Source organism: Bubalus bubalis, chromosome 17, assembly GCF_019923935.1.
Source record: "Bubalus bubalis isolate 160015118507 breed Murrah chromosome 17, NDDB_SH_1, whole genome shotgun sequence".
NCBI classification, from domain to species: domain Eukaryota; kingdom Metazoa; phylum Chordata; class Mammalia; order Artiodactyla; family Bovidae; genus Bubalus; species Bubalus bubalis.
The window spans coordinates 59,570,210-59,595,893 of record NC_059173.1 but is presented as its reverse complement, the minus strand read 5'-3'; the positions used below and the strand labels follow the sequence as shown (position 1 = coordinate 59,595,893).

General features: G+C 44.4%; 1 protein-coding gene across 3 annotated transcripts in view; it reads right to left on the bottom strand.

Moving 5' to 3' along the window:
• Window positions 1–22,113, bottom strand: part of SMAD1 (SMAD family member 1) — an 82,263-nt gene extending 60,150 nt beyond the window's left edge. The window contains exon 1 of one of the 3 annotated variants that reach the window (XM_006062125.4): window positions 21,835–22,113. The gene's annotated coding sequence lies outside the window, so the exon portion shown is untranslated. Of the gene's footprint in view, window positions 1–20,720; window positions 20,947–21,834 lie in introns of those variants that run through there. The other 2 variants (XM_006062122.4, XM_006062124.4) reach the window with 2 other exon arrangements.
• Between the last annotated feature and the right edge of the window lie 3,571 nt (window positions 22,114–25,684).

Below are 25,684 nucleotides of genomic sequence, written 5' to 3'. Positions count from 1 at the left end.
AGAGGAGCAGACAGCAAAGCCACAAGGACTCTGGAGCTTTTTTCTCTCTGAACTGTGCTGGGAGCAGAGATGCCAGTGTGGTCCCACCGCCAGCTTCCTGGGGTGACTATGGTGTGGCTGGGCTGAGAACAGGCTGAAAGGCGGGGGAGCAGGAGGAAGAGGCGTGGCAGAGTAGGAGGGAGTATGGAGACCGGTGAGGAAGCCACAGCGGTTGATGCAGTTCAAAATGATAAAGGTTTGGATCAGTCCAGCAGAAATGGTCAGACCTTAGCTGCTGTGCTGGCTCAAATGGTAAAGAATCTGCCTGAGATGCAGAAGGTCGGGGTTCAATCCCTGGGTCATGAAGATCCTCTGGAAGAGGAAATAGCAACCGATTCCAGTATTCTTGCCTGGGAAATCCCATGGACCGGGAAGCCTGGAGAGCTATACAGTCCATGGAGTCATATGACTGAATGACTTAACACATTCTGAAGTTACGGCTATGAACAAATACATTTTATGAAGAAAATACTTAATCATAAAGTTGGTGATGTCTGTCTCATTTTTAATTCTGGGATCTGTTAAAATCCCGTATCACAGCCCTATGAGATGGCACCTGAGGTGGAGTCAAAGATCAGCAAAGAAGTAGCTCAAGAATGATCATGGGAGGTAGAAAGGGAGTGGGTGTGTGTGAGTCAGTCATGTCTGATTCTGTGACCCCAGGAACTGTAGCCCACCAGGCTTCTCTCAAGAATGATCATAGGAGGTAGAAAGGAAGGGGAGACGGGGAGAGACAGTGGGGGGGGGGGGGAGAGAGAGAGAGAGAGAGAGAGTGTGTGTGTGTGTGTGTGTGTGTGTGTGTGTTAGTCACTCAGTCGTGTCTGATTCTGTGTGACTCCATGGACTGTAGCCCACCAGGCTCCTCTGTCCATGGGATTCTCCAGGCAAGAATACTAGAATGGATTGCCACTTCCTTCTCCAGGGGATCTTCCCGACCCAGGGATGGAGCCCATGTCTCCTGTGTCTCCCACACTGCAGGCAGATTCTTTACTGTCTGAGCCACAGAGGTAGCCCCAAAGGAGGGAATATGGACAGTAAATCCTGTAGTGATGAGGGTGGAGGATGAGGAGTGAATAATAAGGAGGGGAAGCATGGCACAGTTTGACATGACAGTCAAAGCTGGGTGTTTCTATGGAGGATGCGGGAAGAAGGGTCTGAAGGGGGCAGTGCGGAGACCCCCACTCCTGTAGACCCTGTGGTATAAGGGTTATGAGGGAAAACAGCCAGAGAAACAGCTCCCAGGGAAGCAGCATCCTCAGATGAGCATGATCTATGTTCAAGACCACTCACGTACCAAATAACCTAGCAGTCTAACAATAAGGGAATGATTAACTTATAGTACATCTGACAATGATGTTAACCGTTAAAAAAGTAGGAGGAGGACAGCCTTTCATGTCTAACATGGAAAAAAAAAAATATGATAATTGTTCAGTTAAAAAAAAAGCTGCAGAACACTACACAAAGTATAATCTCATTTTAAAAACTCGAATAGAAACAAAACCTGTACATGTGAAATATACGTGTACCTTGAAAAGCCAGGAAAGAAACAAATCTGAACAAGCAATTACTATACCGAGTGAGCTGGTGGAGAGGAGAGGAGGAGAGCAGACCATTTTTACTTACAACCAATAACTGTTTCCAATTTTAAAACCCCAATAATAAAAACAAATAAAAACTGAAAGTAGGTTAAGAGATTTGTTCTACATGGCCCCAGAAGACAATATTATGACTAACAGGTGGCAAGATTTATCTTTTTATAAAGAAAGAAAAAAAAAAAACATTGAAAGTATTTCTGTACAGAACAGAATTATCACTGAACTAAGATTTTCACAGAAATGTATTCCTATGTATGGATTTGGGATATATGACCTAATTCTGGATGAACAGGATATTTGATGGGAATGTACTGTTTTATTAAGCAGTTCAACCACATGATCAAAAAACTCAATTTTACAAAATGGCATATTATAACAAAAAATAAGTTTCCTCCCCGTTCTAGTCCCCTTCCATTAGTAACTCAAATATCCTTCACATTTTTCAATGCATGAATTTTTTTACCAAAGAAATGTTTTGTATTAATCAGATACCTCAAAAGCAATTCAGTTCTGTCCTTTCCCAGTATGTAAATCTGTTATTTGGAAGAAAAAAATAACTCCTCAAAATCTAAGTTTACATAACCGCTGAGACAAACATTGAGATCAGCCAGATTTCACTCCCCTTCACAATCAATGACATCTTGTTTTCAATCTGCCAAAAACCCAAGCTGGTCTAACAGGCCTTCAGGAGGAGAAACTGAGCAAAGAGCAGCTGCCCGCTTTACCCTACAGCAAGAGCTCCCTCCAGCTAAGGGCAAAAAAGCAGCAGAAGCGCTTGTCTTTCATCGGGTTAGGGAAATGATGCTGTGGGTACGAGCAGGCGTCACCTACAGAATGAGGTGAGACCTGTGCCACAAACCTAGACCTCTTTCACCTCAGGCCAGTTGTTTAGTCCAGTTCTACCTATTAGCCTGCCCAGAGTCAGGTATTTACCAATGGGGATGGAAAAGCCCAATAAACAGAGTGCACTTGGAAGGCTTCCGAATGCAAGTTCTCCTCCTCTGTATGTTCAACTTTCTAAGCAACTTTACTCTCCACTAATTCACTACTTAACTGAACAATTCTGTAAGGGCTTACATAAAGGTACAGTAGAAAAAAACTGGGCAGGCTACAGTTCCCAGCATCACCAAGCTCACAGTTGTTAAGTGGAGGGGAGGCGTGAAGGGTGGAAGAACCACATTATCAGGCTGACTGTGATAAGAGTCACAGGACATCTTCAGGCTCTGTAATTATCTAAGGGAGGGTGGACAAAAACCTGTGCCATTTCTTCACCACAACTCCATCTCCCATGCACCCTGGGCTTTCTGTTACCTACCCTGATACAGAAATCCAAACGAGTTTATTAAGCTATCAACCACGTGCATCAGTGGGGATGAACTATAGAATGGATAATCCAAAGCAGCCTTAATAAAATTAACCATTACTTCTCAAATATGTATTATACTTTTATCAAAGAAGTTTTTCATTCCTTAGCATATTCTGCTTATTACACTAATCATAAAACTATTCTATACTCTTGAGAACATAGCAAATTCTAAAGAAATGCCTGTTCAAGATTCTAATATTGCTGTGGAAAATATGTAGATGAGAGAGTTAACTATGGTTTTATTATAAAAACTTAAAAACCTATTCCATCACAGAAATCACTCTAGTCCTCCTCTCGAAATTCATCCTACTGGCAGCAGTCTTTACAGAATATCTGAAATATCCCAGTTCGAGGACTCCATAAACTCTCACCACCCACTTCAAAGGGCTGTCATGCCAGTGGTTCCATGGGAAACATCACGCAAGAGCGTATCCATGGTTGCCGTCCATTTCCAACACAGCTCAAGTATTGAGAGAGAGCAAGAAAAGCCTTCTGCTACCACCACCACCACCACCACCACCACAATGAAGCACCAAGCAGTGTCCCAAGCACTTATACCTATTAACTCTCTTAATCCGTACAGGAATCCCATGACGTAAACACTGTTTCAGAGATGATGAAACCAAAGTGCAGAAAGGTTAAGGGCTTGCCAAGGCACCCCCTCCACCATCCTGCTTCTCCTGAATAACCTCCTCCTTTGTCTCATGCATAAAGGATGCATGAGACAAGCAAGGATTTGCTTACAGTTTTATTTTAATCCCTCTAGCTCCTTCCCACCCCAACTTTTGTTTTTGGTGTTGTCTTCCTTCTTGGTACCTTGCCACTTTCCTAGAACATGGAAAAACCAAGAGTTTTACCAGGGCAGCAAGTACGAGATGAAGTCCATTTTCATCTAAAGAGCCTAAAATAGGGATAAGAAGTTATAACTCAACAAAGACACAAGGCAATTAGCACTATTACGTCACGCTAACAGCCCACGTTATATGTTTGAGTATTAATATTCTTTTCTTGTGATGAGTCTGTGGAACATTACAATTAAACTCCTCTTAAGAAATTCATTTTCTTTACATTCTCACTGATTATTCTTTTTTAAATCTAGTTTATTTTTACCAATTACTGTGTAGTCTTTTTTTTGTTTTTTCTCTTTCATATGGTACTTTTTTATTGTGTGAAAATATACAAAACATACATTTTCATTGTAACCATTTTAAATGTGCACTTTAGTAGCATTAAGTTCACACCATTATGCAACCATCACAATCATCATCTCCAGAACTTTTCAAGGTTTTTTCTTTTTTAAAAAAGTAGAAGTACAGGCTGTATTTTCTTATCCACTCCTAAAAGGGAAACACTTGGGCTATCTCAAACCTTTCCTTTATAAATGATGCTCTAAGAAATAACTTGGGCTTCCCTGGTAGCTCAGCTGGTAAAGAATCTACCTACAATGCAGGAGACCCTGGTTTGATTCCTGGGTCGGGAAGATCTGCTGAAGAACGGACAGGCTACCCATTCCAGTAATCTTAGGCTTCCCTGGTAGCTCAGCTGGTAAAGGATTCGCCTGCAATGCAGGAGACCTGGGTTTAATCCTTGGGTTGGGAAGATCGCCTGGAGAAGGGAAAGGCTACCCATTCATTCCAGGATTGTATAGTCCATGGGGTCATAAAGAGTTGGACAGGACTGAACAACTTTAACTTACTAAGAAATAACATTAAAAAAATAAGTTTTTAGTAGCCAGCCTCTGTTAAGATTGTAAAGTCTTTCATTCTGATTTTCTCAGAGATTGACTCGATTTTTTTTTTTTAATGTTTTCTTCCAGTTTTACTTCAGGTCCTTTACTGAAAATATACACAAAACAGAACAAAAGTTACTGGCTCTTTTTTTTTCATGAGGTTAACACTGTCCCATTCAAGTAAATGTAGAGATGGAAAATAATTAAAGGACTCTGCCAACTATCACATTTTATTCTAGAAAATATTAAGATATTCATTTTAATGGCTCATACACAGATGGCAGTCACAATGCTATCTAGAGATAGGGGCAAAACACAGCCCTCTCAACTCTGGAGGATCTGGGGGAGGGGATAAGGACACAGCCAACAGCAGACAGGTGTGGCAGCAACAGCGGTCAGGGACACAACCACTTCTGGGTCCCATCGGCCTCCTGGTCCCCTTGGTTCTCCCCTGGTCCAGGGTTTCTCACCCTCGGCATCACAGGACGTCGGGCCACATCCCTGGCCTCTCCCCATGAGATGCTGGTGGTAACAGCCCTGCCCTCCCCACAGCTGTGACGCCCAAGCGCTCCTGCGGACTCCGCGGACAGCCTCCTCACTCCTCCAGACGGACTCCGCAGACGGACTCCGCGGACGGCCTCCTCACTCCTCCAGACGGACTCCGCAGACGGACTCCGCGGACGGCCTCCGCTCTCCTCCAGACGGACTCTGCGGACGGCCTCCTCACTCCTCCACACGGACTCCGCAGACGGACTCCGAGGATGGCCTCTGCTCACGGCCTCCGCTCTCCTCCAGATGGCCTCCGCTCTCTAGCGGGCTCCGCGGACGGCCTCCGCTCTCCTCCGGTCTCCGTGGACGGCCTCCGCTCTCCTCTAACACTCCTCTCCTCTTTGTGAGCTCCTGGGGCCTCGGGTCCCAACCGCTGTCTTTATGAGCCCCCACCTCTAGACTCCAGCACACAAGGAATTGCTGATTCCTTCAAGAAGGGAAAAGGAGAAGCTTTCAAAGACACATAATTCTCTTTTCTCCTCAGAGAAAAGAAGGGGGTGGAAAACAGTAGCCCTCAGAACTGCCGGGGAGCATGGAGCACCGAGGATAGGTGTTACCTGGCACCTAGCACTGCTAGGTATCAAGACATCGTCCGTCCTCACGAGGGACCTACAACACGCCACAGGTCCTATTTCCTGACACGTATTTAAAGACATCGAAATGAAAGAATTCACTCAAAACTACCACGTGTCAAGCCGACAATTCTTAATGCTGCTGTACGTTGAAACTCATCTGTGATGCTTTTTTTAAACGCTCCCTACCCTAACCCCCAAATCAGACCCCCTGGGATGGGCCCTGGTGTTTGTGCCGTGGCTGTCCTTCACAGGATTCTGATATGCAAAGTGAGAATCACTGGGCTAACACAAAAATCATAAAGACACGGTCCACATACCCTCAAGGAACACAGTCTATAAGCTGAACGAAAGTGAAGTGAAAGTGTCAGTCGCTCCGTGGTGTCCAACTCTTTGCAACCCATATAAGCTGTAGCTCGCCAGGCTCCTCTGTCCATGGAATTCTCCAGGCGAGAATACTGGAGTGGGTGGCCATTCTCTTTTAAGATAACTCTAATAAAAGTTATTAAAACAGAAGCCAACTAGACAAGATTCATGTTTTCCCCAAAGTTACAAGCTCTTGGTATCTTCCCCTACAAACTCTTAGTGGATCTTCCCTACATTTATGACTCCTTATGTCAACTTTATCAAGCTAAGAGAGACACTAACAACAGAAGTACAAATAAAAGACTCTCAAAAACTTGCTCAAAGAATCCATCCACTAAGCTGGAAGTGGGCAGGACACAGGAGTTCTATCAACTGCATCCAATTTCTTTCCCATTCCTTGATTCTAAAAGGCCCTCCCAATTACTGGAGTTACACCCTCAAAAATGCAATAACATGAATAATGATACCTTGTTATTCAACTTTTCGTATGATCATGAAAGTGAAAGTGAAGTCGTTCAGTTGTGTCCGACTCTTTGCAACCCTATGGACTGTAGTCCGCCAGGTTCCCCCATCCATGGGATTTCCCAGGCAAGATTACGGGAGTGGGTTGCCATTTTCTTCTCCAGGGCATCTTCCCAACCCAGGGATCGAACCTGGGTCTCTTGCATTGCAGTCAGACTCTTTACCCTCTGAGCCACCAAAGAATCATAGTCTCCTCTTATCAGTAGTTAAGACTGCTTCTGCAGGGAAAACACTGACTGAGACGCTGCTCTCTCCCTCCCCGAGACAGAACTCAGTGCTCGACGTGTGAAATACTTGCAGAATCGATTAACACCGGCTCAACAAAAAGCAGAACCATTCAGTGAGGGTGCACCTATTTTTAAAGGAGGCTTTCCTGGACTACAGATCAATATCTCAGCCCGCACAGCGTGACAAGACAGAAGTCTTCAGCGTTTCCATGCAAATAAACGCTATCAACACGGTTTGAATGCCGATCATTTCAACAATAATCAAGTTAATTTTGTTCACAGTTTAACAGACGACCATTTGAAACGAATCAAACGTTCTCTCGAGCTTGAACAAACTGAATAGAAGTCCTGAGCACACAACACGAACACTGGGGAAAGAAAGAGGTTGTTATTAATTATACCAGACTGCAAAGCCAGCAACGGACACAGCACAACAGGAAGCTCTAACAGATGGGATGGCAGAGGGCTGAGGGTGTAATTCCTACAGAGACACTCACTGCAGCGTTACCACTCCCTTTGCAAGGCTACCCATAAAATTAAAGACACACTTTGATAAAATCAAAAGACTCGGTGCCGGCATGGCTCTTCCCTCCCCAACTTCGTTTAAAGAGTCTGAGGGATGTGCCTGCCTAATGCTTACCTGTTCAGGCCCCCTGCTCCGAGTCACCAACCCCCAAAAGGACTTAGGAATGAAGAGGAAAGGCAACAGGCCCAGGGGTAAGCCTGTGGGTGAGATTCAAAAGCCTCCCCGCCCCCCGCCAAATGCTGAAATATTTGCAGATCATTTTAAAAGAAAGGAGATGGTGGGGCAGAAGATGCCGACAAATTCTCTTCTGTCCAGCAGCTGGGTAAAAACTAAATGCTGAGATAAGACCGAGTGTACTTCAGTTAGGTAAAGACCCCACCACCAACTGGTGTCACATGAAAAGCCTTTCTTATACCCACAATCTTAACTATACACACGAATCTTCAAGCTGCGGACATTCAAGATGCAAGTGTTCCCGGGCATGCCAGCTGTTGTACCTTACTACTGGACTTTTCAAAGTACTCTAAGATTAAAAATGGTTCCTTTATTATGTTTTTAATGTATTATTTATGTGAAAGGTATTATAAATCTATTACAATACAGTACTACTCTACAGCCGATTGTGTCAGTTGGGTCTACCTAGGCTAACTTTGTCAGACTTACTAACAAGCTGGACTTACGAACGGGCTCTCAGAACCTGTTTGTATGTAGGAGACTTACAGTATTACCTTTAAGAGACAATTAAATGCTGATGCCTAACTTGAAATTTTTTTCACTTTATACAAGGCTTTACTATGTGAGGGAACTTGTTATTTTTAATACCTTATGAGGCAGTCTAGCTCAATAATCACAACCATGTTTCAAGACCATCGCTGTGTCTCTCATGAAAAAGGAGACACTGCAATGAATCAAATCGAATACCACGACTCAGCGGGGAGAGAAAGGCCCATCTCGCTATGCTCTATGAAGCACTGGCGTCCTGAAGGTGCACTGATCGTGCCAGCTGACTGAGAAACTGCCTGGAGCCGGCAGCCCCGAAGTGCTGGGAACACCTCATGTGGAGACTCCGAGCCCAAAGTCACGAGGGGCGTGGGGCAACATTAAGGAAATGGGATGGAGCTGACTTGTCTCTTAAAACGCCAACTTAGATTTATGGTACCTCTTTGTACTCCTGCTTCTCTCAGGAGACAGGGAAATTTGGGCTTCCTTTCCTTCAGTGAGAAAAGCAGTTTCCCCAGACTGATCCTTCCTGGTCCACAAGAATGATACAGTCAAGTAAAAGAGAAGACACTGTCCCCATTCCAATGAAGAGTCTCATCCGGGACACAGCAGAACATCTCATGCTATTAGTTTGCATTTGTCTATGAATTGCTTGCTCATGCCCTTTACCAACTTTATCAGAATTTATCTTTTTATTGAGGCATAGTTGGTTAATAGTGTTTCAGGTGTACAGCAAAATTATTTTGATTATATTCTTTTTAGATTCTTTTCCATTATAAACTGGGCTTCCCCGGTGGCTCAGATGGTAATGAATCCACCTGCAATACAGGAGACCTGGGTTCAATCCCTGGATTGGGAAGATCCCCTGGAGAAGGGAATGGCTACCCACTCCCTTTTGCCCGGAGAATTCCACGGACAGAGAAGCCTGGCCAACTACAGTCTGCTAAGAGCCAACTCACTGGCAAAGAGGACAGCAGAGGTTGAGATGGTTAGATAGTATCACCAACTCAATGGACATGAATCTGAGCAAACCCTGGGAGATAGTGAAGGACGGGAAAGCCTGGTGTGCTGCCGTCCATGGGGTCACAAGTGTCAGACATGATTTAGAGACTGAGCAGCAACAAACCAGTACAAGCTATACCAAGATATTAAATACAGCTCCCTGTGCTATACAGTGGGCCCCTGCTGATTAGCTATTTTATATACAGTAGTGTGTATCTGTTAACCCCAAATCGCTACTTTATCCCTCCCTCGCTTTCACCTTTGGAAACCATAAGTTTATTTTCTGTCTGTGAGTCTGTTTCTGTTCTGCAGTTAAGGTCACTGTATTATGTTCTTAGATTCCACATATAAATAACATCCTATGATATTTGTCTTTGTCTGTCTGACTTTACTTGGTATGATACTCTGGGTACATGTACCAATTTTCTGCAGGGGTCTATTTCCTATTGATTTAAAACGTTTCTTACAAAGAAAAGTAACTTGCTGCAGATCTGAAAGGTTGTGTTTTTGTGTGTGGTCATTCATCAGTGTGTGCTTGGTCACACAGATGTTCAATGTATAAACTTTTCCGTTATGGTTTCTGCCTTTGAAGCCATGATGAGAAAGAAGAGCTCTATAGGTAGCTATTAATACTACCCTTCCACTATCTTTTGAAAATGACAATCAATTCACTCAATCAATGATTATCAAGAATCAATCTCCCCCTTCCATTCTGATATTATGACAAGAATCCATGCCAGAAGTTTTCTGCACTGAGCATGTCTTCTCTGATTTAAAAAAAAAATTTTTTTAACACTGATGAACACTGTAGGAAAAGCACAAAGATAAATTCAGAATACTTTTAAAAGCTCTGGGCAACTTAAACAGCTTTTAACAATCTTCGAAGGAGATTCTTTGCTTAATTCAATTACTACACTTTTCTTAAAAAGATTTATCTGGAATTGTCAGGGAAACACTTGCTCTACAAATTCCCAAACCTGCTATTTTACAATTTCATTTATTGGGATTCTCATTGCTTAACCCTTTTCAATTCATTTAATGCACTATTTGCCTTAGAACCTGTGACCCCATATCTAGATTGGATTCGATATTGGTCTCGTTAACATCCTTGACTCCAAAATCACATTGCCTCTTACAAATGAACACTAACATTTTCTGAATGCTCACTACGTGCCAGGTCCCAGGCTAAGTCCTTCATGTATTCTTTACGTCACTGATGGCAAGATGCACCCGCTCCAAACCAGGAAATTTACAATCAATGGTATGTGGTCCCCACATGATGGTTTTTTCCTCAGCAGCATATGAAATAACATCTTATGACTAGCAGCATCTTGGATGAAATATGGAAGGATAACTCATCTTACTATATCAATCCTGAGGCTGAGACTACTATCTCTGTTTTTCAGATGAGGAAACTTGACGTTCAAAAGTTAATGGTAGCTTTCTCAAAGTTTAAAAAAAAAAAAAAGGTAAGTAAATGTTAGGAGCATGGACTTAAACCCAGGCAACCTGACTCTAATGCCTCATTTCCTAACCTGTTTGCTTTCCCTAGGCCAGAATCATCTCTGCCAGCACTCCTCTTCAACCTTACTTTCAGGCCACCAAGTTTTATCAACTTTAAAAAGCAACAATTACTAGTCCGCTCTACAGCCACATCAAGCTTTACCCCAGGCTTCCCTGGGCTGTTCAAACTTTAAGTTCTCCATAGATTTCCTAGCACGCCACCGTTATTCCCAAACATCTCCGTTATTCTCACACTTTCAGTACCGTTTTCTGATGCTCCACTTCCGCTCACTATCCCAGTGGAGGGACTGACCTGTCTCCTCCACTACTGGGGAAACCAGCACAAGCTGGCAAGAGCACTACCATCTGCTTCCCTCTCCTCTGTGGACCCCAACCTGCCTCTTCCGCAGTCTCCCTCCTTACCCTGACTGTGGTTTCGTCACCGTCTCCAGATCACTAACTCCATCATCTGTGCTGGTTCTTTGTCCATTAACTTCTTTCCCTCAACCTTCAAATATGAAGTTCAGTTCAGTTCAGTCGCTCAGTCATGTCCGACTCTTTTCGACCCCATGAATCACAGCACGCCAGGCCTCCCTGTCCATCAAGTCAGTGATGCCATCCAGCCATCTCATCCTCTGTCGTCCCCTTCTCCTCCTGCACCCAATCCCTCCCAGCATCAGAGTCTTTTCCAATGAGTCAACTCTTCCCATGAGGTGGCCAAAGTACTGGAGTTTCACCTTTAGCATCATTCCTTCCAAAGAAATCCCAGGGCTGATCTCCTTTAGGATGGACTGGTTGGATCTCTTTGCAGTCCAAGGGGCTCTCAAGAGTCTTCTCCAACACCACAGTTCAAAAGCATCAATTCTTCGGCACTTAGCCTTCTTCACAGTCCAACTCTCACATCCATACATGACCACAGGAAAAACCATTGCCTTGACTAGACGGACCTTTGTTGGCAAAGTAATGTCTCTGCTTTTGAATATGCTATCTAGGTTGGTCATAGCTTTCCTTCCAAGGAGTAAGCGTCTTTTAATTTCATGGCTGCAGTCACCATCTGCAGTGATTTTGGAACCCCAAAAAATAAAGTCTGACACTGTTTCCACTTCAAATATGAAGAAGTCTCATCAATTTTGAAACGTAAGTCCCTCGAGGGCATACAAGACTATTTCTCTTAATATACGCAGCCTCTTCACCTCAGCTGCATTCACTTGATGAATGCTGACCTCCTCTCCTTCACCCTGAACCATACAACACGCTCCCCAGAGATTCCTCTGGGTTCTCTCTCCTTTTGGCTTCCTGGTTTAACTCCTCTGACCCCAGAACTTTCTTCCAGTTCCTTCTTTGGTCTACTTCAAACATCCCTCTCCTTTCTACTAGTTCTTAACTGCGGGCATCAGTGGAAGAGTTTCTCCGTTCATGACCCTCTCCAAATGCCCATCCATTCCTAGATGTTCCACTGTCCTTCCCAGCAGCTTACTATGTGGAGTCTACAGAAAGCTCCGAGCCCCTCTGTAGACTTTAGCTTGGCTATGTGTCTCTAACTTGCCTGTAGAATACTTGGGTACACCACGTTACATTCAACCTGTCAGTTCTAATTTATCATTCACACAACCTTCCTTCCACAACCAGTTCTTCTCTATTCTTAAGTAAAAGCTTTATTAATTTTCTACCTACTCAGGTTGGAAGGGCTTCCCAGTTGACCCAACGGTAAAGAATCTGCCTGCTAATGCAGGAGATGCAGGAAACACAGGTTTGATCCCTGGGTCAGGAAGATCCCCTGGAGAAGGAACAGCAACCCACTCCAGTATTCTTGCCTGAAGAATCCCATGGACAGAGGAGCCCAAAGGGCCACAGTTCATGGTGTCAAAGAGCTGGACACAACTAAGTAACTATGCACGCACAGATTGGAGACTTAAGCATAATCTCTGACATCTCTCCCATTACTCTATAGTCAATAACTACCAAGTGTTTTTTTCACTCACAAAACCCACTCCATCAGAGAGATAACTCAAAGTGCTTTCTTATCAATCTGCTGGCACGTGGGCTTTACCCTCTCCAGCGCAAACTGCATGTTCAAACACCTTCAGCGACTTCCCAATGCTTCCTTATTCAGGCATGCTGAGGTCCTCAAATCCCCATCCAATTTCCCCTTGGGGAACACCTCTCCTACCTCACTCTACAGCAGGGGTCCCCAACTCCAGGCACAGCAACCCACAGTGAAGAACTGGGCCACAGAGCAGGACGTGAGCGGCGAGCAGCGGGTGAACAAGGGAAGCTTCATCTGTATTTACAGCTGCTCCCCAGCATTCCAGTTGCGGCCTGAGCTCCGCCTCCCGTCAGGTTAGCGGGTGGCACTAGATTCTCAAAGGAGCGCGAACCCTATGAGAACTGGGCATGTGGGGGATCTCGGCTGCACACTCCTTGTGAGAAGCTAATGCCTGATGATCTGATTCTGCACTATGGCGAGTTGTATAACTACTTCATTATATATCACAATGTAATAATAACAGAAAGTGCACATCACACTGATAGTGCATAATAAATGTAACGTGCCTGAATCATCCCCAAACCATCCCCCACCCCCACCTCTGTCTGTGGAAAAACTGTCTTGGATGAAACTGGTCCCTGGTGCCAAAATGGTTGGGGACCGCTGTCCTGTAGGACCCTGTCAGGAATACCCCCTGTTGGAATACTCTCTGGAGCTGCATGCTAGCCTCCACATCTGTGCTGTCCAAAAAAAGAGCTCACTGTTAATTAGGTAGCTATTTAAATGTAAGTTAACGAAAATTAAAAATGTAGTCCCCAGTTGGACTAGCCATATTTTAAATGCTCAACAGCGTTAGTAACAGAACATTTCTATCACGGCAGAAAGTTCTCTTAACGCTTATGTTCCCTCCAGTCTTCCAAGCCGCTCCTCTGCCCCCAGGTGTCATCCTTTGGCCCATGCAAACCTACAGGTCCTTCCACACCACAGAAGACCTCATGTGTGCTCTCTGTACAACTTACCCCTATATTATTAACACTATGTAACAACTCTTGCAATGTTGCATCCAATTTTTCACTTTTTTCTGTCTTTTCACTAATTACTGAGCCACTCTGAACTAATAAAGATTTGCTAAGTGAAGCATATGCTCATTACTATACTACATCAAAATTATCAAGTAAGGAGACATTTCATACCCTTCTCCTCCAGTAAAAAGACATGTTCTCTTTCAATTGAAAAAAACAAAAAGATCTTGCATTTAGCTAACTAAATAATTACTTAATTTAATGCCTAATTATAATACTTGAAAGATAATTAGTTCCCTTTTTTCTCTTGTGGTATTCAAAACTAAAAAAAACAAAAAACAAAAAACTATAGAGGTCTGAAATACTTCCACTTTGCAAAAGCACACCACAAAGAAACCACAAAAGATAGACAAAGAGAGGTAAAATGAATGAATACTTTGAGTAACTATACCCTAACTATTTGAGATTGTAGGAAAAAATACAATATAGCTGCCCTAAAATTAAAAGGAAACTACAAATAAAGCATTAAATAAGTATGCATATATTTTTGAATCAAAAGCTAGACTCCTCCATCCTTTTCGCAAACATGACATTAGTGAATATTTATTTTAATTATGAGGTTAAAAGCATATAAATGCATAACTAACTGTTGTGTATGTTGTATGTGTTCCTTGAAACGCAGGCTTGTCTGTCTCAAGAAAATTAGTTAAGAAATCAATCCACGCACCATAGACCTGGGTTCTAAATAAGGCTCCTATCTGAGCACACAAACCAAACAGAGATTTGGGAGAATTGCCAGGCATGGACTCCCTCAAACCGTAGTCTGAAGCTTTATCTTCAAGAGGGAATCTTCCCTAAAGTTCTCATTGTAGCTTATTAAAAAATCACAAAGATGTTAAGTTAAACTGCTCAAATACTGCACTTTCTAGTATCTGCCTAAAAACCTGATGCAGTTACTGGAGTTGAACTGTTTATTAAAGATCGGTTTTTCCCATCTGAAAGACAGTTTTCATTATGCAAATGAATGTTCTACAGGGCCTGCTACTTCTGCAAGTCAGCCAGCAAGCTGTAAATGTTACTATTTTGCCTAGGATCAGCAGTATGTCTTTAAAACTGACCCTATCTTAATAATGAACACAGTTTGCTTAAAAAAAAAAAAAAGTAAGTATTTTCTGTATGTTGCAGCCAACAAGGTAGAACATTAACTTATCTGTTTAAACACTGTATCTTTTTTTGATCTTTAAAAAAAAGTTTGTGAAATAATTTATCTTCCTCCTACCTTCTTCCTTCCAAACATTATACACTTCACAGAATCAAACTGTTTGCCTAATCTGAAACCTGAATCCTAATTAAACTTTGTTGGCACATTATACTTTAAAAGGATTTGTATTATTTTGTAATTTAATTTCTAAACATACCACATCAATTTATAATTTAAGGTCTTCATTGTAATGTTCTAATTTAAAACTAGCAAAATTAGTGTCAATTATAACACGAAGGGATTTTCCTCTTGTTCTTTTGCTGTTATGAAGGATGTCAGCTATATCACATTTTAGGGGTAATAACAGCTTTTTTTGCACTACGTAAATACTAGTGGAGATTCTTCTGTTACTAATAAAATGATTATTAAAATGTAAAAAAAAAATAATGAACAACAAAGTGAAGATTAGACTTAGATTTTAAGTAAATACATTCATGCAACTTAGCTTAGCTTTTTTTGTTTTCTTTTTAAAGAAAGTAACTCCAGAAGAAGTATTAAAAATACTTCAGGTATTTTTGCAGCAAATCACATGACGGATCACCAGATTAGCTGGAATAGCTGCACTACGAGGTAATAACAGAAAACGGATATAGAGAGTCAAGAGATTTCAGTTCAAGGCAAAATGGAGATGCCTCTATTTGCTATCAAAGCATGTCCTGCTCATCTTGGTACCAAAATGTTAAGACCAGAGCCTCCAGGCTGGTGAATACACATTAAGATGCTTTTAGAGGGAATTTCCCCAGGGGTCCAGTGGTTAAGAGCCCATCTTACAATGCAGGGGACGCGGGTTCAATTCCCGGTTGGGGAACTAAGATCCCACATGCCACGGAGCAACTAAGCCGGGAAGCCACAGCTAGAGACTCCATGTGCCACAACAAAGATCCCACGTGTGGCAACTAAGATCTGATGCTGCCAAATAAATAAGCAAGCCTTGGTTAAAAAAAAAAAAAAAGATGCTATGAGAGTGGGGTGCCTGCAGAGGGCATGGAGCACTTTTTCTGGTACCATCCTGTGCATCTCTTCCATCTGGCTGTTCCTGACGTACATACCCTTTTACGATAAACCGATAACAGCGATTCAAAAAGAAAAGAAAAACCACAAACAGAAGTACAACAACAGAGAATACTTCATCAACCTCAATGTCATTTTATAACTAATGGCAAATTTCTCTACCTTTTTATATTTAAATTATCCCTTTTCTCCTTAGACCTTCCAATTCTCTCCCTAGTACCCCCCAGCTCCTTCCCTAAATACCTCAATCTTGAGCTTTTGGTGGGAAATGTGATTTTTTTGTTTGAGAGCTGAAAGAGGAGTTTTGTATAGCAGAATTGACTGATTTCATTTGCGCTTTGTACAATCTTGGATCTCCCATTTTCTAGAAAGGTTTCATTGATTAAATGAGGCATTTTCTTTTCCTTCTCTTAAAAAAAAATCAATTTTAATGTGTAAAAAAGTCTCTGTGAGGCTATCAGACTTTATCCCTTACCATCTCAAACAATGTTGGGCACACAAAGTCAGTATCGTGCCAAAAAATTCTTCTTTCCTCCCTTCCCCAATTAACGCTGGATATGATCAGACCAAAAGCCCCAGGAGCACTGTGAAAGTGTTAACTGGTCAGTCGTGTCTGACCCTTTGTGGCCCTGTGGACTGTAGCCCATCAGGTTCCTCTGTCTATGGGATCCTCCCGGCAAGAATACTGGAGTGGGCTGCCATTCCCTTCTACAGGGGATCTTCCCAACCCAGGAATAAAGCGTCTCCTGCACTGCAGGCGGATTCTTTACCATCTTAGCCACCAGGGAAGCCCAGGAACACTGCAGGCATGGTGGATAAAAAACAAACACCTGGGAACTTGACAGTGAGAGTGATCCAAGCATGGGCTTCCCGCCTCCAATCACGGGCTGGTGACTTCAGGCAAGCCCGCCGTCCCTCCCTGATGCCCGATCGCTCAACTCGATAGGAACCAACTAGAGCAGAAAGTCATCCGAGCAGTTTTTAACACTCAGTATCTCTACTATTTGTAAAGGAAATTACAAATCCTGTGTTTATGAGCACACTTGGCAAGGCAGGCCCATGGATGTCCTTCACCTGAAATATCACGCAATTGGGGTACTTTTGTGTACACACAAGCTTACCAGAGCAAATAAGCATGTTTGGATTAGAGGATGCAAGTGAGACAGAGGATCCAGGGTTTCATCAGATTTCTTAAACAGCCCTGATGGCCCTGCCCCCCACCCAAATTTAACAATGGCTGAACTACAAGACTACACTAAAGTAGACATTAAATGTAAAGAAAAAAGTTTTCCAAGGAATTTGCAGTGAACGATTTGCATCTCAAGATGCAGTGTTTACCAACTGAAGGGAGATTAATTTTAATGAGATAAACAGAACTACTGGAACATTTTTTTAGCACCATCAGTTTGTGATTTTACATAAGAAAAAAGCAAGGGAAAAGAAAGTGACCGGTTTCCAGAAAAGCAGAGATAAAACTAATTTGGCTTTGAAATGCCTTACTTTTATGCCAGAATTATTCCTCCAATTATGTTCTGCTTAGATACGCAGGATCATTATGTTTCCTTTAAGCACTTAAAAGACAACAGAAAATGACCCAGTAGAGCACAATAAGAGAAGGCAAATTTGCTTAAAAGCATAAAAATAAAAGTAAAGCTATGTCTATACCAGAATAATAAAGCCCAGCAGAACAATGTTGAGTTAGGTACTCTAGATATATTAATATATTTAAAAGCGAGACTCTATGGGTGGGTGGGGGGAGACTCAAGAGAGAAGCATATATTATGGTGGTGATTTAGGTGCTAAGTCGTGTCTGATTCTTGTAACCCCATGGACTGTAGCCTGCCAGGGTCCTCTGTCCATGGGATTCTCCAGGAAGGAATACTGGACTGCCATTTCCTTCTCCAGGGGATCTTCCCGACTCACGAATCAAACCCCGGTCTCCTGCCTTTCAGGCAGATTCTTTACCCACTGAGCTATGAGAAAAGATACCATATATACTTAAAGCTGATTCACACTGTTGTACAGCAAACTAACACAACACTGTAAAGCAATTACCCTCCCATTTAAAAAAGAAAGTAAAAAGGGGGAGAACCGTTAAAAAAAAGAGAGACTCTAGAGTGAGGCTGCCTTGTTCATATCACTGCGAAGAATATAACCACTAGGTACGTAGCCTGAGGCAAGACAATGAATTGCTCTGAACTCAGTTTCCTTACCTGTAAAATGTGACAACAGTATTTAGGGAAGTTTTGAGGCTTAAATGAGATATGAGCGTTAAAGACAAGGATATGGTAAAAACCCGGGGGGTGGGGGGGGGGGTGCGGAAATCAGCTACTGTTATTTCTCCTACCCAAAGCTCCAAATCAGAGTCCATGACACCAATGATAAATAGGATCCACAGAAAAGTCAACCTCATTTTATGCAGCAGCTTCAATGGTTACTTCCAAGCTTTTTTTAACAAAAGCAACTAGTAAACAGCAAAATTAAGTGATGTAGCTCTTTGTCTCTGACCCCACAAACTCATCCATAGACGTAACAGGCAGAGTAGCAGCTGAAAGATGAGTAGAAAGCAAGGATGAGGAGAGGCGAAGGTTCTAGAGGAGCAGTGTCCAACACTGTCCATCTGTGACGATGCGAACATTCTGTGTATACCTTGTGCAATGTGGTAGCCACAAGCCACATTAGCTGAGCATTTGAAATGTGGCTAGTGCTGCTGGGAAGATGAATTTTTATTTCATTTTAATTAATTTCAATTTAAATACCCACATGTGGTTATGGCTACCAGATTGGACAGCACAATATGGCTACCAGATTGTCACCCCCGGATGACAGATACACTGAATAAGGAGTGCCAGAAATTTAAGCAAAAAATAAGGATCTTCTTTTCCTGAACTGTTCATATGTTCAATTCAAATATTAGTGTCTCTTTTCAATAGAGAGCTGGTAACTCTGATTAGTTCAAGAAATAACATATCAGCAGATACATCAATATAGTACAACTCCATGTTAAGGATCAGAGATGCGAAGTATGTGGTCCTCTGATATTTTAGAAGGTCCCTAAGGCCAAGTTAAATTCAAGCTCACATGAAGCATGATTCAGTGCAGGGATCAAAGCTGCAAAGGTCCTTATCAGCATCCCCAAAGCATCTGCTTGTCCACTACCAAATGGAAAGCTACTTAACGCAGACTTAACATCCCTTAATTTATCTTCAATTCTTTTCAGAAACTCAGAGTTCTGTAAGCCTTTCTTCTCTTCCAGAAATATGAGCGTTCCTCACCAGTTCCGCATTTCCGCTATAAACAGAATCCATGTACCACCCATATCTGAAGGATAACGCCAGACTCCTGCTCAGCTGCCCCTGTAATATGGTTTAATTATGATGACTGAACTAATAGGCTGACATCATAGACTTTTACAGGCTGACCCCATGTCATCCTGATGTATCATTTTGCACCAGTTCAGTGCTGTAAATCAATTTAAGATCTCAAGCAGGTTGAAAAGGCTGGTAATGATGCTTTCTGTGCCGTCTCTGGAGACTCTACATTATACACAACTTACATTATTTATAAAGCCTCAATGATGCCTCCATTAGCCTTGTAAGACTACACAAATGAGATCTTTTATACACACACAACTTGGCCTTGATTATGGCGGCGACTGCAGCTTAAATACACTCATCTAATTACACTCAAGTTTATTCTTTTTCCAATCTAACGAAGTTATTAAACCCAGAATTACTAGAAATCAAAATTACAAACTGCAATTTAGTTTTCAACTAATAAATGTATTTGGAAAAATGAGACACTTCCTTTTAATGCTTCATTGAGCTCAGTAGAAAACTGAATTCCAAGAGGTATAAGTTAACATTTTAAATGGCCTAAAAATTGTCACTTCTCTAAAATGCAAAGGTCATCAGCTCTTCAGGGGTATAACACCAAAGGACACTGAAAAAAGGAAAAATGTATTTCGTTACATACCTATGGCTGGAGCGGTCAAAACTAAATCAAGGACAAATCCCTACCCTCAGAAGAAACCCGATCCTGCCCGGATCCTCCAGAGGCTTTGGCATCACCCACCTCTAGAAAACCATCTCCCGAGACCCTGGTTAGTTTCCTAAAGAATTGTAATAGTGCACAAATGTACACCACCTGCACAGAAATATCAGATAACTGCAAATGGGAAGGACAGAGGGAGAGTAGAGCACAAACACTTAAATCAGTTACAGCATATTCAGGCCTGGCCGCTCCAACAGAATAACACTGATGCAAAATATTTATACCACTGAAAAATCGCGGGGCCGTGAACATTGATTCGGGCCTGATTCTTTTTCAATCGTGGCTCCAGTACAGCTCTCCTACCTCCAATAAAGCATCAGGCGGTAATTAGAAAGAAGAAAAATCAACACAGCGCAGAGAACAGTTTTCTCATTGTGTTCCTGAATGTAAGCACGCTATCCACGGCAGGCCACGAGAGCGAGAAATGTTCTGAAATCAAGGCATTCTGCGATTGAGCGGCGTGCTCAAAGTTTCAGCAGCAGAACAGCACACCGGAAAATCAGGCAACTTCTGTGTCATTCCACCTACTCAAGAAACTTCAGCTACAACGGCAAGAGACCCTCAGGGGAAACAAACAGGCGGCCGGTTGTCACAGCCCTTACGACAACGATGCTTTCTCGGGAGATGGTTGGGAGACGCGCCCGGATTTTCAGAAAGGGAAGTGCCTTACCGGCGATCTTGCAAGTGCATGGAAACGTCCGCGCCGCAAAATAAACAAAAGCCGCAGCTACTGTAGTTGTAAGATCCTGCAGGCATCGGTTCCCCCGCCCTTCCCAAGGTACATCAAGAAAACGCTCTCCCTGGAAGCCTTCATATATAAATATATATATATATATATATATTAATCAACTAGAAAAACAAGCCCACATCTCTTTCACACTCACCACCCCCACCTTCCCACAGCAACAACCCCGAGAAACACTTAACAAAGACCGAGCGCAGAGTAAATGAACAGTTGTTGCACCGCGAACTCACAAACACACATGCAGTGAGGCAATCGAATCCGGGAAAGGGAAAGGAATGAGACGACACTCTGCGACTCGGCGGGGGGGAGGGGGGGTAGGCGGAAGAGAAAAAAAAAAATTTACACGCAGCCGCAGCCAGACCTTTGAATAAATTAGAGGGAATTTCGGTGCGAACTTTCCTTGACCTCGACCCCCAAGAGGCTGGTGGGGGCAGAGGAGGGAGCCCGCCCCGCACGCAGAGGGACCCAGGGCACCGGGTGTCCCCCTGGCGCGAGCCCGGCTCCGCGGAAACGGCAGCGCCGGCGGCCGCCCTCCGACTCCCGCAGGGGTCGCCCGGGCCGGCGCGGGACACAATGGGCCCGCGGGCCGCGCCGACCGCCCAGGCCCGGCTGCACGAAGGGAAAGGGAAACGGGCGGAGGGGGAGGGTGGCCGCGGAGGGCCGGGCGCAGCCAGGGCCGGGAGCCCGGGAGCCCCGGAGCGCGGTTCCCCACCGCAGACCCAACAAAGACGCGGGGGGCACCACGGCCCGAGCCCTGCCCGGCTGGTCCGGCACGGAGGGCAAAAGGTGGTAGGTTTGCTCCTTTAGAGCTGCCGGGAGGCGCCATCATGGGCAGGGGTGGGGGTCCCCCGATCCGCCCCACGCGGGGAAGAGACCCCCTCCCCGCCGCAGCCCGCGCCACCGGCCCCGCGCTCCGTCGCGGCCACCCGGCCCGCCCCAGTCCGAGGCGGCGGCGGCAGCGCTGGAAAGCCCGGGGCGCCGAGGGGAGGGCGGGGACGCGACGGAGAGGAAAGTTGGGTTCGGGTCTGTTTCGTTTTACCGGGTTGGCTGCGCGCCCATCCGCGCGGGCGCACGAGTTGGCCGGGAGAGCCGGGTCCCCCGCGGCCCCGGTCCGGGCTGCCGGGCGCTGCGCCGCGCTGCGCTCGCAGGGTCCCTCCCCGAGCCTCGGCCCGGGCTCAGCGGCTCTGCCTCTCCTTCCTCCTCCCGCCCGCCCGCTCGCTCGCTCCCGGAGCCTGGATTGATCTGGTCGCGCTGGCGTCAGGGAGTCGGAGCCGCCCAGCCTCCACTCCTCGGCTGCCAATACTCGGCGCACTCGCCCGCCCGCCTGCTCGCTCGCTCACACGCGCACCCGCGCGCCGCCGCCGCCCGACCAGGGATCCTCTCCAAATTCCCGGCCCTGCCGGCGCGCGCCCTGGGCCCGCGCCGCCTCCCCCGCCTCCAGCCCCACAACCCCGCTTGTTCCAAGGAGAAAGCACTACTGCCCCTGCCTCCTTGAGTCCAGGGGGAACGGACTTGCGCCTTACCTGCCGGTGAAGTTTCGCTTTCAGTGTTTATTTCCAAAATGTTCATCCACACTCCCACCGTGCCCACCGAACCGCACTGGAAACGCGGAGTGCATTTTGACCATTACCTTTCGAGCTTCGCCTTTTTACTGTCTAATTTTCCTTGCGCCTCACTTAGTGATTTGCAAGCCCCAGAAGTTGCTAGTACCCAGAACTGGATAACCTAATGACTATTGCCTGTGTTTATACCAAACCTTGAATCAATCAATACGTGTGTTTTATGCCAGTTCGGGATCTAATGATGCCAGTTGGTTACCTCGTTGCTCCAGATGACAAATGCCACAATAGAACTTTACAATTTTTCCATCCAGTTTCTAAGTCTTTCAAATGACATGAACTTCCCCAAATAAAACGAACTAACTCCCAGCAACCTGATCTGCATAGACATTGACAGTGTCTTTTTGTAGGATTTAATTTTTCTCTTGGCCAGCTCTCTGTAAGCTGGCACGAAATCTTGGATAATTACCATAATGCTGAGTTATGTTTAGAGGCGAATAATTATTCCGAGGAATAAACTTCACGTGTACCAAAAGAACCATTACCACCAGTATTTTTAGAAAATTAATGGTACTCTCCAATTGTTCATGTACTTTTACATGTGCACATTCATTTAAAATTCTTATTAGCTATTTTATTATTTCTGCATTCCATGTTTAATTATTCAAAGGAAATGCAACAAGTCCCTCAAAATATGTAAACCCTGTTTATACACAGATCACACTATTTATGCTAATTTCTTCATTAAATGATTTGAGCAGTTATAGATCAATTCTTGGGGCTTGTCTTATTTTCCCTAAAATCAACATTTGACACAATTCTTCATTGTCTACTCCTTGAAACAATAGGTGGAGTGAGCCTTGTTAAATGCCACTCTGATCAGGTCATTCCTCTGCTCAAACCCTCCTTTGATAAAGAGAGTATGCTATATCCATATAATGGAACATTCAGTTCAGTTCAGTCGCTCAGTTATGTCCGACTCTTTGCAACCCCATGAATTGCAGCATGCCAGGTCTCCCTGTCCATCACCAACTCCCAGAGTTCACCCAAACTCATGTCCATCACGTCGGTGATGCCATCCAGCTATCTCATCCTCTGTCGTCCCCTTTTCCTCCTGCCCCCAATCCCTCCCAGCATCAGAGTCTTTTCCAATGAGTCAACTCTTCGCATGAGGTGGCCAAAGTACTGGAGTTTCAGCTTCAGCATCAGTCCTTCCAAAGAACACCCAGGACTGATCTTCTTTAGAATGGACTGGTTGAATCTCCTTGCAGTCCAAGGGACTCTCAAGAGTCTCCTCCAACACCACAGTTCAAAAGCATCAATTCTTCGGCACTTAGCCTTCTTCACAGTCCAACTTTCACATCCATACATGACCGCTGGAAAAACCATAGCCTTGACTAGACAGAACTTTGTTCGCAAAATAATGTCTCTGCTTTTGAATATGCTATCTAGGCTGGTCATAACTTTCCTTCCAAGGAGTAAGCGTCTTTTAATTTCATGGCTGCAATTACCATCTGCAGTGATTTTAGAGCCCCCCAAAATAAAGTCTGACACTGTTTCCACTGTTTCCCCATCAGTCATAAAAAGGAATGAAGCGCTGACACAAGCTACATGGATGAAACTTGAAAACATTATGCTAAGTGAAAGAAGCCAGACACAAAAGACCACAGATTGTAATGTTCCATTTATACAAAATATCCAGGACAGGCACACCTGTTGGAAGGTAGAATGATAGTTGCCTATGTTTGGGGGGAATGGAAGGGCTGAGGGCAGGGTGTGATAACTAAAGGTTATGGAGTTTCTTTAGGGGGTGACAAAAATGTTCTAAAATTAGTCTGGGTCTTCCCTGGTGGTCCAATGGCTGCTATTCCATGCTCACAAAGCAGGGGGCCAGGGTTCAAGCCCTGGTCAGGGAACTAGATCCGACATGCCTCAAATGAAGATCCTGCATACTGCAGCTGCTTCCCAGGTGGCGCTAGAGGTAAAGAATCCACCTGTCAATGCAGGAGACATGGGTTCCATCCCTGGGTTGGGAAGATCCCCTGGAAGAAGGGATGACACCCCACTCCAGTATTCTTGCCTGGAGAATCCCATGGACACAGGAGCCTGGCGGGCTACAGTCCATAGGGTCACAGAGTCAGACACAACTGAAGCGACTTAGCACACATATTGCAACTAAGACCCAGTGCAGCCAAAATAAATGTATAAATAACATGAAATTAGACTGTGATCATGATTGCTCAACTCTATACAGATATACTAAAGCTCGTTGAACAGTACACTTTAAGTGGGCAACTTATATGACATGTCCATTTTATTTCAATAAAGCTGTTTTTTAAAAAGACATGATGATTAACCCATGTTTGGATCCTGGATTCTGGGGGAAAGCTTTAAAAAGACATAGAGCTGTTAATTTTTTTAACCTATAGATGACCTTTCCCAGCACAGCCTGCTGCTGCTGCTAAGTCGCTTCAGTCATGTCCGACTCTGTGCGACCCCATAGACGGCAGCCCACCAGGCTCCCCTGTCCCTGGGATTCTCCAGGCAAGAACACTGGAGTGGGTTGTCATTTCCTTCTCCAATGCATGAAAGTGAAAAGTGAAAGCGAAGTCGCTCAGTCGTGTCGGACCCTAAGCGACCCCATGGACTGCAGCCCTCCAGGCAAGAGTACTGGAGTGGGGTGCCATCGCCCTCTCCAGCCTAGTAGCCCCAAATGATAATTACTAATAGCACAGTTCAGTTCAGTTCAGTTCTGTCGCTCAGTCGTGTCCGACTCTTTGCGACCCCATGGACTGCAGCACTCCAGACCTCCCTGTCCATCACCAGCTCCCGTAGTTTACCCAAACTCATGTCCACACATGCTATGAAATTTGATTTTGCCCCAAGTGCCAGGTATTTCTTTCAATGGCAATAGAAAATTGAACTGTTTTTAAAAGGACCTTATTGAGACAGTCGTGAAAACTTGAATGTGGGTTGCCTTGATATCATTGTATGCTCCCAAATCTTCCCTTGACTCCCGATTTCACTCAAAAGTTCTCACAATGTGGAGAAGGCCCTTCATGAACTTTCCTTCCTGCCTCCCTTTACTCTCCTGACCTGTTCTCCTGCTCTATCCCTTGCTCCTTCCTTGAGTCACCGTGATCGTCTCACAAGTCTTGGAATCAACCGGGCTACACTCACACCTCAGAACCTTTGCACCAGCTGCTTTCTCCCCAGAAAGCCCTTCCCTCAGATGCGCACACGGGACTCTCCCTCACCTCTCTCCCCTCTTCACTTAAACATTCCTCTTTCAGTGGGGCCTACCTGGTCACTTTAAAATCTCACCCCACC